The sequence below is a fragment of the Xylocopa sonorina genome, chromosome 11 (assembly GCF_050948175.1).
Source record: "Xylocopa sonorina isolate GNS202 chromosome 11, iyXylSono1_principal, whole genome shotgun sequence".
In the NCBI taxonomy this organism is placed as follows: Eukaryota; Metazoa; Arthropoda; class Insecta; order Hymenoptera; family Apidae; genus Xylocopa; species Xylocopa sonorina.
In genome coordinates this window covers 445,568-457,629 of record NC_135203.1, presented here as the reverse complement: position 1 = coordinate 457,629, position 12,062 = coordinate 445,568, and the positions used below count along the sequence as shown (strand labels likewise).

General features: G+C 56.0%; 2 pseudogenes; both read left to right on the top strand.

Annotated features, from left to right (window-relative positions):
- Window positions 1-882: 882 nt before the first annotated feature.
- On the top strand, window positions 883-1,089 carry LOC143429503 (U2 spliceosomal RNA; annotated as a pseudogene).
- Window positions 1,090-8,387: 7,298 nt separating this feature from the next.
- Window positions 8,388-8,594, top strand: LOC143429502 (U2 spliceosomal RNA; annotated as a pseudogene).
- Window positions 8,595-12,062: the final 3,468 nt, after the last annotated feature.

Here is a 12,062-nt window from a genome sequence, read left to right as displayed (position 1 = left end):
AGCTTTCTTTTCTTTTCCTTTCTTTGCTTTACTTTCTTTATTTTCTTTATTTTCTTTTTCTTATTCCTTTTCTTTTTCTATATACATAGCCTCCACACTAAGAGATTAATGGCGCCTAGACACAGTCGGTGAAGGACTTTATTAATTAATTTATAATTTGTACTGTATGATATTCTTTTATATTTTACTGTATCCTATTTTACCTTATCTGACTGTTATCTTATTCTGTTTTACTGTTTGGACATTTATCGTAAATTTTAACCACTAACTTATACTATCGCATTTTACTGCAGTAGCCTATTTTATGTTCACTCTTCTTTGTTCTACGCGCCTGTGGGTGTCAATTAAATTATGATTGCACTATTTTATTATTTTACACTATTATTTTACTCATTTAGTGCGAATCATTCTTCTGATTTAGACAATGCATTAATTAATTAAACTATTTATTTCTGCCTAATTTATTCTTGCTGCTCTGGACCGATTGATGGCGCCTAATACCTCCCAACCGGACTCGTATGACTAGGATGAGGCGTATATCCGCACATTGATGCTCTGCTCTAGGCTTTCAAGTGCTGCGTGATACATGGTGTGCCAAATTCTTATAAATGTTATATATATAAAATATGCTTTATACTTTGTATATACTATCTTATTATATTGTTACTTTGGTGTTAAATTAATTTACCGATCCGTGCCTCATGTAACACGGTTGTTATTATATGTACTCAATTTATTGAATGTTATAATTCTCACCTCATTGTAATAGGGGTACGCTCGTAATGGACGCGGAAAAAACTTTCTCCCGCAAGCCTTATATTATAAATGATATATAACTAAATTCGTGCGGAAGCGATGCGAATTATTCTGTAAAATAAGTGTATACCCCTGGGGCTTCGGCCCCGGGGGAACATTAATTGCTAAAATAAACGTCTTATCTGTTCTTATCAGCTTAATATCTGATACACTCCTCATTAGGAGTCAGAATATTAACCTGATTTTTGGAAAAAGGCGGACCGCTGGGGCTTGCTCCACCTCCGCCGCGAGTCGACCCAGTATTGCAGTGCCTCTGGGACCGGCTCAATAAGCCTTTTCCAAGAATCAGTTTTATCTAGTCAAACCCACACACTTGATCTTTCCCATCAGTAGCTTAAGTATTTATTTAATCTGTGTTTTTCCGACTCGCTCACCGGAGTGTCGCGTTATCATCCGCGTCGCGCGTGCTGTGCTCGTGTGTGGTGCAGTGTTCAGTGCGTTCGGCTTGCTGGTGAACCCCGGACTTGGTAAGTCTGACACTTGGAATTTCGGTGGAGGTCCCATTTCGCGTGATTAGTTTAAAGTGCTCCCGAGGCGGTGGTGTTGAACGCATCGGGTAGACGTTAGACGTCCATACGTGACGTCCCTCCTCCTAGGTCGACCATTTCGACCTCCGAGGAGTTTGAATCCGAGTAGAATCGGTTTGTCTGACCTTATACCCGGTTATAAGTGTAAACTTTACACTTATAGCCGTTGGTTTTGAATTCGACCTCTCCGTGTTTTGGGTGTTAGACTGTTTGCACGTACGCCCGTAAATCGAATTTTTTGCTCGATTTTACGGGTCGTCGCTGCGAAATAGCAGCATTTAGTTTGATTAAAATCACCGATTTATTTGTTTTAATTAAGAGATCGGGGTACACGGAGGCCCTTTACACCCCGTGTAACTCGATACGTCGCGGTCCGGAGTTTTCCAGGCCGTGTGGAGTGTCGTGGAAAGTTAAACCGTTTGCGGTTGCTAGGCACGTACGCGAAGCACGGTTCGTTCGTGCGGGGCTGTGTCCACCGGGCACAGCGGAATTGTTCTATATTATTTTATTTTAGTTTATTTATTCTAGTAGATTCCGTCTCGTTCGTTAATTCGTACTGATTTATTAATTTATTCGCGTTCGCGTTCGCGTTGTCCGTTGTGATATCTGTATATACTTATTCATTTAATCGTGTCCTTCGTCTTTTGTGTACGTCCCGTTCCGACCGTTACCGTCTGTGTTTCGCTCCGGTGAGCGTTTGTTTTATTATTGATATTATTTATTTTATTAGACGAGCCGTGTGTTGCGTTGCGACACTATCTTCACGATGGCGGGTAATAGCAGTAATAATACAAGTTCAAGTGAGAATAGCGTGGTGTTGCTGCATTACCCGTTCCCGGCAGAATTTCCTTGCCCGTTCTGCTACCTTGGCAGAACTGTGTGCAAAAAGGGAGCGTGTGTCTATCTGAGACACACGGATCTATTCAAACATTTAAAGATCCATCACCCCGGTGCGATCAAAAGGTGGGTGTGCGGTGAGTGCGGCTTCACCGACGAAAGTGCGTATGCACTGAAGCGTGTGAAGTCGCACCACCAAACAAAACACCCGTCCACCGGGGGTCCGTGTGTCTCCGTTAGACACAACTCCCTTGCAGGGAGTGCCGCCCGCGCAACGCCCGGCGATAGCGTTGCCGAGTCGCGACCCGTTGACGCGGTGGAGGCGTTCTCCACCGAGAACGAGGCCTCTTTTCCCCCTCTGGGGGCGTCCCCGGTGACCTGTGGGGGCACGACGACCTGTGCCTCCACTACAACAAAAACAGCAACAACAACAACAACAACAACAACACCGACAATTATATTGAATACGCGATCTGTTGCTTCTAGAGTATCGGGGACGGCTGCTTCTATTGCAACCAAGACGACTACGACGGGGGCCTCCTCCACCAAGTCAACGAGGATAAATGCAACCACCACCACGCAACCCCGGCGAGGAGCTCGTCCACCCACCGCCGGGAAAACGACAAGGACAACGAGAGCCACCACTACTACTACTACGACTACTACCACGGTGGGCTCGAGCGCCGCAACACGAAGTTCCGTCACCCTCGCGGCGCTATTCCAAAGAAGCCGGCGCTCCTCCGCGGACGAGGCGAGCCCCAACTCCACCAGGACCAGCAGCGGGTCGGGGCCCAAGGGGAGGATTTCAGGGGGCTCTACCACCACGCCCCCTGCCCCCGCAAGGGGGAAGAAGAGCCCGGCGGCGCCCGCAGCAGCTGGGAGGAAGAGGCGGGCGTCGACCGAGCCTCCCCAACCCGACCCGCCCCGACGAATTCTTCCGTCAAGAAGGGTGACCCCCACAACCACCTTCGCGGAGGTCACCCGGGGCAGCCCGTCCGCCGTGGCTGGAGCGGCGGTGGTGTCAAGGAGTACAAGAGCGACGTCTCTCCCGCCCGCGTTGCCCAGGATAACGCGGGCGGCAGCGAAGAGGATGGGGGGCGCGTCCACCACCTCCAGCGCCCCCCCAGCGACACCACCACTGCAGGGCCCCCCACCTACGCCCTGCAGCGCTCCGGCCACCCTTACAACAACCACGGTGACGACATCGGTCCGTGGCTCGCCTATAATGACGGCGGCCGTCACAACACCTACGGCGGTCGCCGTCGCGGCGCGGACGCCGCCAGCCACGGGCCGCGCCTCCACCCCGCCAGCCAGGACGACTCGGGCGACGTCCCTCCCGCCCGGGTCGTCCGCGAAGAGGCCCATTCGGGGACGCCTGTCCCCTCCGGGGGGCAGAGGGGACACCCAGACCACCGGGGTGTCCCTTCGGGTGGAGGCGCGTGGGGAGGGGACCGAGAAGAGGAGGTCCCTACCTTCGCCCAGGCCCCTCCCCACCATCCATGAGTCATCATCGTCGTCATCGTCGGATGATGAGAGAGCGCCGGCGGCCGCTCCCAAGGAGGGACCGGCCCGGACAAGGCGGAGGCGCCGCTGCATAGGCAGCAGCGGCAGCAGCAGCAGCAGCAGCAGTAGCAGCAGCAGCAACAACAGCAGGAACAGCCATACGAGCGCCGCGAGGGGACGGACATCCACGACACCAGGAGCGGCGAGGAGAAGGCGGTGGGTGGACCGTACCATAACCACCACGGACTCGTCGGGGGAAGAGGAGGCCCCAAGGCAGCCGTCCCCGCGGGTGGAGGCCCCGGTTACCTCCACCCGAAGGTCACCGAGGCTCCCCAGGGAGGAGGAGGGGGGCCTCAGTTTAGATAATTTATTGTTAGAAAATAGATTTTATCCTTTGACCGACCGGGCGTCTAGCCCGGTCAATTTTGATCAGATTACTGACTCCCCCGGGCGAAACCGGGGGTGTATTTGTGTGTGCAGGTGTGGAGGCGCGCGGGACCCGCCCGCGTCATCATCCCGGGGCAGCGTCGTCGTGGAGGCTCCGGTGAGGACGGCCCCGTCGAGCATTCGGGAAAGCCACCCGGTGAGTGCAACACGTGGATGTCGTGCGGGTACCAGAGGCGGTCGTGCACCTGCAGCGACCGTGGGGCGGCGGCGCGGGACAGCGACATCGGGCCTCCCGGCTGCTTGCGAGCGGGTAGGCGGGGCGTCTCGGCCTCGGGCCCCGCGGCAATCTAGGGTGCCCCATTCCCGAGGTGGAGGTCGCGACGCTGCGTCCGGCGCGCCACCGACCGGTAGACCCCGATCTAGGGGACGCCGGGAGGTGGACGTTGCCGCAAGGGCGCGGTTAGTGGCCTTCGCGGAGGGGGTGGGAACACCCGAGCAACTGGAGGCGCTCGCCACGAAGGTGGACGAGTACTTTCAGGGGCGGAGGGCCGCGGGACCCGGGGCTGGCGCACGGAGTGCCGCCTCCAACGGGGGGGCCGGTCGGCGCCGGCCGGTCGCGGAGAGTGAGGGGCGTCGGGGCGATGTGGCCAATTCGATGGTGAGCGATGGCCCTCCCAGCGTCCCGGATCGCGTAGGGGAGGCTACCCGAATCCAACGTCTTTTCAGGGCGGATCGGAAGCGCGCGGTGCGGGAGATTCTCGCCGGAGAATCTCCCCATTGCAGTGTGCCCCTGGAACGGGTCCAGGAGCACTTTACGAACGTTTACTCGCTCCGAGCCCGCCCTGGTAGCCTTCCCTCTCTCTATGGGGAGGACCCGACCACTGAGTCGAACGATGCCCTGGTTTCCCCCTTCACGGAAGCCGAGGTCAGCCGTCGGTTAAAGCGGATGAAGCTTGCTTCTTCCGCCGGACCCGACGGTCTGACCTATGGTGACCTACGGAGGGGGGACCCAGGAGCGGTCCTCCTTACGGCGGTATTCAACACCTGCCGCCGCATGGAGAAGATTCCGGGGCGCTGGAAGCAGTCCAACACCGTCCTCCTTTTCAAGAAGGGTGATCGCGAGGACCTATCGAATTGGAGGCCTATCGCCCTGGGTGATGTCACCCCCAAGCTCTTCGCGGCGGTCGTCGCCGATCGGCTCACTCGTTGGGCCGTAGTCAACAAGCGGCTCAGCCAAGCACAGAAGGGCTTCTTGCCCTTCGAAGGCTGTCTGGAGCACAACTTTGTGCTTCAGCAGGCCATGGCTGCCGCTCGTAAGCAGCGTAGGGAGGTGGTGGTGGCGTGGTTGGACCTGGCCAACGCTTTCGGTTCGGTTCCCCACGCCACCATCATCGATTCGCTGGCCGGCGCCGGCGCTCCCCGGCCGCTTATCAACATCGTCGCCAGCCTTTACGACGGCGTGGCGACGCGGGTCCGTACCGCTGAAGGGTACACGCCCTGGATCCCCATGAAGTCGGGGGTGAGGCAGGGCTGCCCACTTAGCCCGATCCTATTCGACCTTTCCATTGAGGCCATGGTTCGCGGGGCCGTGGACTCGGTGGAGGGTCTGAGTGTGAGAGGGCATAAGGTGACAGCCCTGGCGTACGCAGACGACGTGGCACTCGTCGCGTCATCCGTCGACGGAATGGGAAGGCTATTGCAAGCAGCAGAGGGGACGGCTCGGCAGCTGGGGCTCTCCTTCAACCCCTCGAAGTGTGCAACCCTGCACATCAGAGGGGACGGGAGGGTTTCTAGCACCGAGTTCCGTCTAGTCGGGGGACTCGTTCCTGCCCTGTCGGAGGGGCAGAGTTACGAGCATCTGGGAGTGCCGACCGGGGTTCGGATCGACCAAACCCCGTATCCGACGATCCAAGCCTTATTAGTAGATCTTCGCGCGGTCGACGATTCCCTGCTCGCCCCCTGGCAAAAAATCGAGACCGTGGCGACATTCCTGTTGCCACGCCTCGATTTCGCGTTCAGGGGAGGCCACGTGCGAAGAACCGCTTTAGCCGATGCCGACAGGGTCATCAAACGCACGGTAAAGAGGTGGTTGCACCTCCCGCAGCGTGCCAGTGCGGAGCTGGTCTATATCCCCCCCGCTTGGGGTGGGTGCGGCCTTCTCCCGCTGGTGGATCTGGCCGACGTGGCGACCGTGTCGCACGCGTTCAGGTTATTGAATGCGAGCGATCCGGTCGTTGCGGACTTGGCCAGGTCAGCGCTGTGTGACGCCGTGCGGGAGAAGGCCGGTCGGACCCTTGGGAGCAGGGGCCTTGCCGACTATCTCTCCGGCTCTTTGTCGGGCGAGATGGCGAGGCCATCGGCGGGCCGGGCTTCGTTCTGGTCGCGAGTAAGGAACGTCGGGATTCGTTCTTGTGCGCGGCTTGGATTCAGTTGGAGGTGGGACGAGGTTCGTGAAGAACTCTCGGTCGTTTGTCGCTCCCGGAATGGGCGTAGCGTTGTTGTGCCGCCTGCTGCCAAGGGCCAAGTCACGCGGAGGCTGAGGGCAGCAGTGGGAGAGTGCTACCTGGAAAGGCTTCTTCGGAAGCCCGACCAGGGGAAGGTTTTCGACGCGACCTCCCGTTGCGCGGTCAGTAACCACTTTCTGCGCACCGGGGGGTTTGTCCGCTTCGCTGATTGGCGCTTCGTTCACCGGGCCCGCCTCGACGTGTTGCCGCTAAATGGAGCACGTCGGTGGGGGACCGGTGACAAGCGTTGCCGGCGTTGCGGGCATGAGTTCGAGGGCCTTCCCCACGTGCTCTCCCACTGCGGTCCTCACTCCGCTGCCCGGCAGCTGCGGCATGACAACCTCGTTCATAGGCTCGTGGCGGCTGCCCGTCTGCCAGGGGAGATCCGGGTCAATAAGCGCGTCCCGGGAGTCGACGGCGAGCTGGCAGCCCTGCGTCCCGACATCGTCGTGGAGCACGGGCTGTCGAAAAACATCGTCGTGGTCGACGTGGCCGTGCCTTTCGAGAACACTCTCGAGGCAATTGAGGAGGCGAGGATGGCGAAGATACGTAAGTATCAGCCCCTCGCCGAATCATTGCGGAGGCGCGGCTACCGAGTCCACGTAGATGCGTTCGTCGTCGGCGCCCTGGGCGCGTGGGACCCGGGAAACGAGTTTGTCCTGGACCTGCTGCGCGTCTCTCAGCGTTATGCAGCGCTGATGAGGCGTCTCATGATATCTGAGACAATAGCCTGGTCCAGAGATATCTACGTGGAGCATGTATCCGGGGTGCGTCAGTACCGGGCTCCACGGGGTACGTCTGAGGCGGAGTCGACATCGGCGGCGCTGAGCGGGAGCAGTGGAGGCGCCCGCGTCCCTGGGGTGGTGCCGCCTGCGGATCCTTAGTGCCTCCACACCTGGGTTGGGAGAGTGTGTCGATATGGTCTGGAGTGAGCTTTCTTTTCTTTTCCTTTCTTTGCTTTACTTTCTTTATTTTCTTTATTTTCTTTTTCTTATTCCTTTTCTTTTTCTATATACATAGCCTCCACACTAAGAGATTAATGGCGCCTAGACACAGTCGGTGAAGGACTTTATTAATTAATTTATAATTTGTACTGTATGATATTCTTTTATATTTTACTGTATCCTATTTTACCTTATCTGACTGTTATCTTATTCTGTTTTACTGTTTGGACATTTATCGTAAATTTTAACCACTAACTTATACTATCGCATTTTACTGCAGTAGCCTATTTTATGTTCACTCTTCTTTGTTCTACGCGCCTGTGGGTGTCAATTAAATTATGATTGCACTATTTTACTATTTTACACTATTATTTTACTCATTTAGTGCGAATCATTCTTCTAATTTAGACAATGCATTAATTAATTAAACTATTTATTTCTGCCTAATTTATTCTTGCTGCTCTGGACCGATTGATGGCGCCTAATACCTCCCAACCGGACTCGTATGACTAGGATGAGGCGTATATCCGCACATTGATGCTCTTCTCTAGGCTTTCAAGTGCTGCGTGATACATGGTGTGCCAAATTCTTATAAATGTTATATATATAAAATATGCTTTATACTTTGTATATACTATCTTATTATATTGTTACTTTGTTGTTAAATTAATTTACCGATCCGTGCCTCATGTAACACGGTTGTTACTATATGTACTCAATTTATTGAATGTTATAATTCTCACCTCATTGTAATAGGGGTACGCTCGTAATGGACGCGGTAAAAACTTTTTCCCGCAAGCCTTATATTATAAATGATATATAACTAAATTCGTGCGGAAGCGATGCGAATTATTCTGTAAAATAAGTGTATACCCCTGGGGCTTCGGCCCCGGGGGAACATTAATTGCTAAAATAAACGTCTTATCTGTTCTTATCAGCTTAATATCTGATACACTCCTCATTAGGAGTCAGAATATTAACCTGATTTTTGGAAAAAGGCGGACCGCTGGGGCTTGCTCCACCTCCGCCGCGAGTCGACCCAGTATTGCAGTGCCTCTGGGACCGGCTCAATAAGCCTTTTCCAAGAATCAGTTTTATCTAGTCAAACCCACACACTTGATCTTTCCCATCAGTAGCTTAAGTATTTATTTAATCTGTGTTTTTCCGACTCGCTCACCGGAGTGTCGCGTTATCATCCGCGTCGCGCGTGCTGTGCTCGTGTGTGGTGCAGTGTTCAGTGCGTTCGGCTTGCTGGTGAACCCCGGACTTGGTAAGTCTGACACTTGGAATTTCGGTGGAGGTCCCATTTCGCGTGATTAGTTTAAAGTGCTCCCGAGGCGGTGGTGTTGAACGCATCGGGTAGACGTTAGACGTCCATACGTGACGTCCCTCCTCCTAGGTCGACCATTTCGACCTCCGAGGAGTTTGAATCCGAGTAGAATCGGTTTGTCTGACCTTATACCCGGTTATAAGTGTAAACTTTACACTTATAGCCGTTGGTTTTGAATTCGACCTCTCCGTGTTTTGGGTGTTAGACTGTTTGCACGTACGCCCGTAAATCGAATTTTTTGCTCGATTTTACGGGTCGTCGCTGCGAAATAGCAGCATTTAGTTTGATTAAAATCACCGATTTATTTGTTTTAATTAAGAGATCGGGGTACACGGAGGCCCTTTACACCCCGTGTAACTCGATACGTCGCGGTCCGGAGTTTTCCAGGCCGTGTGGAGTGTCGTGGAAAGTTAAACCGTTTGCGGTTGCTAGGCACGTACGCGAAGCACGGTTCGTTCGTGCGGGGCTGTGTCCACCGGGCACAGCGGAATTGTTTTATATCATTTTATTTTAGTTTAATTTATTAAATTCCGCTTCGTTTCGTTAATTCGTGTTAATATATTAATTTATTCGCGTTCGCGTTCGGGATTGTCCGTTGTCTATTCTGTGTATATACTTATTTATTCAATTTGTCCCTTGTCTTACGTGTTCGTCTCGATCGACCGTTAACCGTCTGTGTTTGCTCCGGTGAGCGTTTTGTTTTATTATTTTAACTTATTATTTTATTAGACGAGCCGAGTGTTTGCGTTGCGACACTATCGTAACGATGGCGGGTAATAGCAGCAAAAACGATAGTACAAATAGTAATAGTGAGCGCGTGGTGTTGCTGCATTACCCGTTCCCGGCAGAATTTCCTTGCCCGTTCTGCTACCTTGGCAGAACCGTGTGCAAAAAGGGAGCGTGTGTCTATCTGAGACACACGGATTTATTTAAACACTTAAAGATCCATCACCCCGGTGCGATCAAAAGGTGGGTGTGCGGTGAGTGCGGCTTCACCGACGAAAGTGCGTATGCACTGAAGCGTGTGAAGTCGCACCACCAAACAAAACACCCGTCCACCGGGGGTCCGTGTGTCTCCGTTAGACACAACTCCCTTGCAGGGAGTGCCGCCCGCGCAACGCCCGGCGATAGCGTTGCCGAGTCGCGACCTCGTGACGTGGTGGATCTCTCCACCGAGAGCGAGGTCTCCTTTCCCCCCCTGGGTGTTTCCCCGGTGACCTGTGGGGGCACAACTACGTGTGCCTCCACCGGACCACGAACCACACTAGTTAAGAGCTCAAATGTTTCCAGAGCATCGGGGACGGCTGCCTCCACCGCAGCAACAACAACAACAACGACGACAACAACAACAACAGCAACAACTACAGCGTCGAAGGGGGCCTCCTCGAACACGTCAAAGAGGACAACAGCCAATACCACCACGCAACCCCGGCGAGGAACTCGTCCACCCACCGCCGGGACAACAAAAAGGACAACAGGATCCACCACCACTACCACTACTACTACTACCACGGTGGGATCCAGCGCCGCGACGAGAAGCTCCGTCACCCTCGCGGCGCTATTTCAACGAAGCCGGCGCTCCTCCGCGGACGAGGCTAGCCCCAAGTCGACGAGGACAAGTGGCGGGCCGGTGTCAATGGGGAGGGCCTCAGGGGGCAAAACCACCACGCCCCCTGCCCCTGCAAGAAACAAGAAGAGTCCGGCGGCGTCCGCGTCAACCGCAAGGAAGGCGCGGGCGTCGACCGAGCCCCCCCAACCCGGTCCGCCCCGACGAACTGGACCAGCCCGGAAAGTGACCCCAACCACCACCTTCGCGGAGGTCACAAGGGGCAGCCCGTCCGCCGTGGCCGGAGCGGCGGTGGTGTCGAGGAATATGAGGGCGACGTCTCTCCCGCCCGTCCCAATGAGAGTGACCAGGGCCACAGCGAAGAGGATGGGGGGTGCGCCCACCACCTCCAGCACCCCCCCAGCGACACCACCACTGCAGGGCCCTCCACCTACGCCCTGCAGCGCTCCGGCCACATTAACAACCACGACGATGACGACCACGGTCCGTGGCTCGCCTATAATGACGGTGGCCGTCCAAACACCTACGGCGGTCACCGTCGCGGCGCGGACGCCGCCAGCCACGGGCCGCGCCTCCACCCCGCCAGCCAGGACGACTCGGGCGACGTCCCTCCCGCCCGGGTCGTCCGCGAAGAGGCCCATTCGGGGACGCCTGTCCCCTCCGGGGGGCAGAGGGGACACCCAGACCACCGGGGTGTCCCTTCGGGTGGAGGCGCGTGGGGAGGGGACCGAGAAGAGGAGGTCCCTACCTTCGCCCAGGCCCCTCCCCACCATTCATGAGTCATCGTCGTCATCGTCGGACGATGAGAGAGCGCCGGCGGCCGTGTCTGAGGAGGGACCGGCCAGGACAACGACGAGAAGGAGGCGCCGCTGCATCGGCAGCAGCGGCAGTGGCAGCAGCAGCAGTAGTAGCAGCAGCAGCAGCAGCAGGAATAGCCACACGAGCGCCGCGAGGGGACGGACTGGACCAACACCAGGAGCGGCGAGAAGGCGGTGGGTGGACCGCACAATAACCACCACGGATTCGTCGGGGGAAGAGGAGGCCCCAAGGCAGCCGTCCCCGCGGGTGGAGGCTCCGGTTACCTCCACCCGAGGGTCACCGAGGCTCCCCAGGGAAGAGGAAGGGGGCCTCAACTTAGATAATTTATTGTCAGAAAATAGATTTTATTCACTGACCGACCGGGCATCTAGTCCGGTCATTAATGGCAATATTATTGACTCCCCCGGGCGTAACCGGGGGTGTATTTGTGTGTGCAGGTGTGGAGGCGCGCGGGACCCGCCCGCGTCATCATCCCGGGGCAGCGTCGTCGTGGAGGCTCCGGTGAGGATGGCCCCGTCGAGCATTCGGGAAAGCCACCCGGTGAGTGCGACACGTGGGTATCGCGCGGGTACCAGAGGCGGTCGTGCACCTGCAGCGACCGTGGGGCGGCGGCGCGGGACAGCGACATCGGGCCTCCCGGCTGCTTGCGAGCGGGTAGGCGGGGCGTCTCAGCCTCGGGCCCCGCGGCAATCTAGGGTGCCCCATCCCCGAGGTGGAGGTCGCGACGCTGCGTCCGGCGCGCCACCAACCGGTAGACCCCGATCTAGGGGACGCCGGGAGGTGGACGTTGCCGCAAGGGCGCGGTTAGTGGCCTTCGCGGAGGGGGTG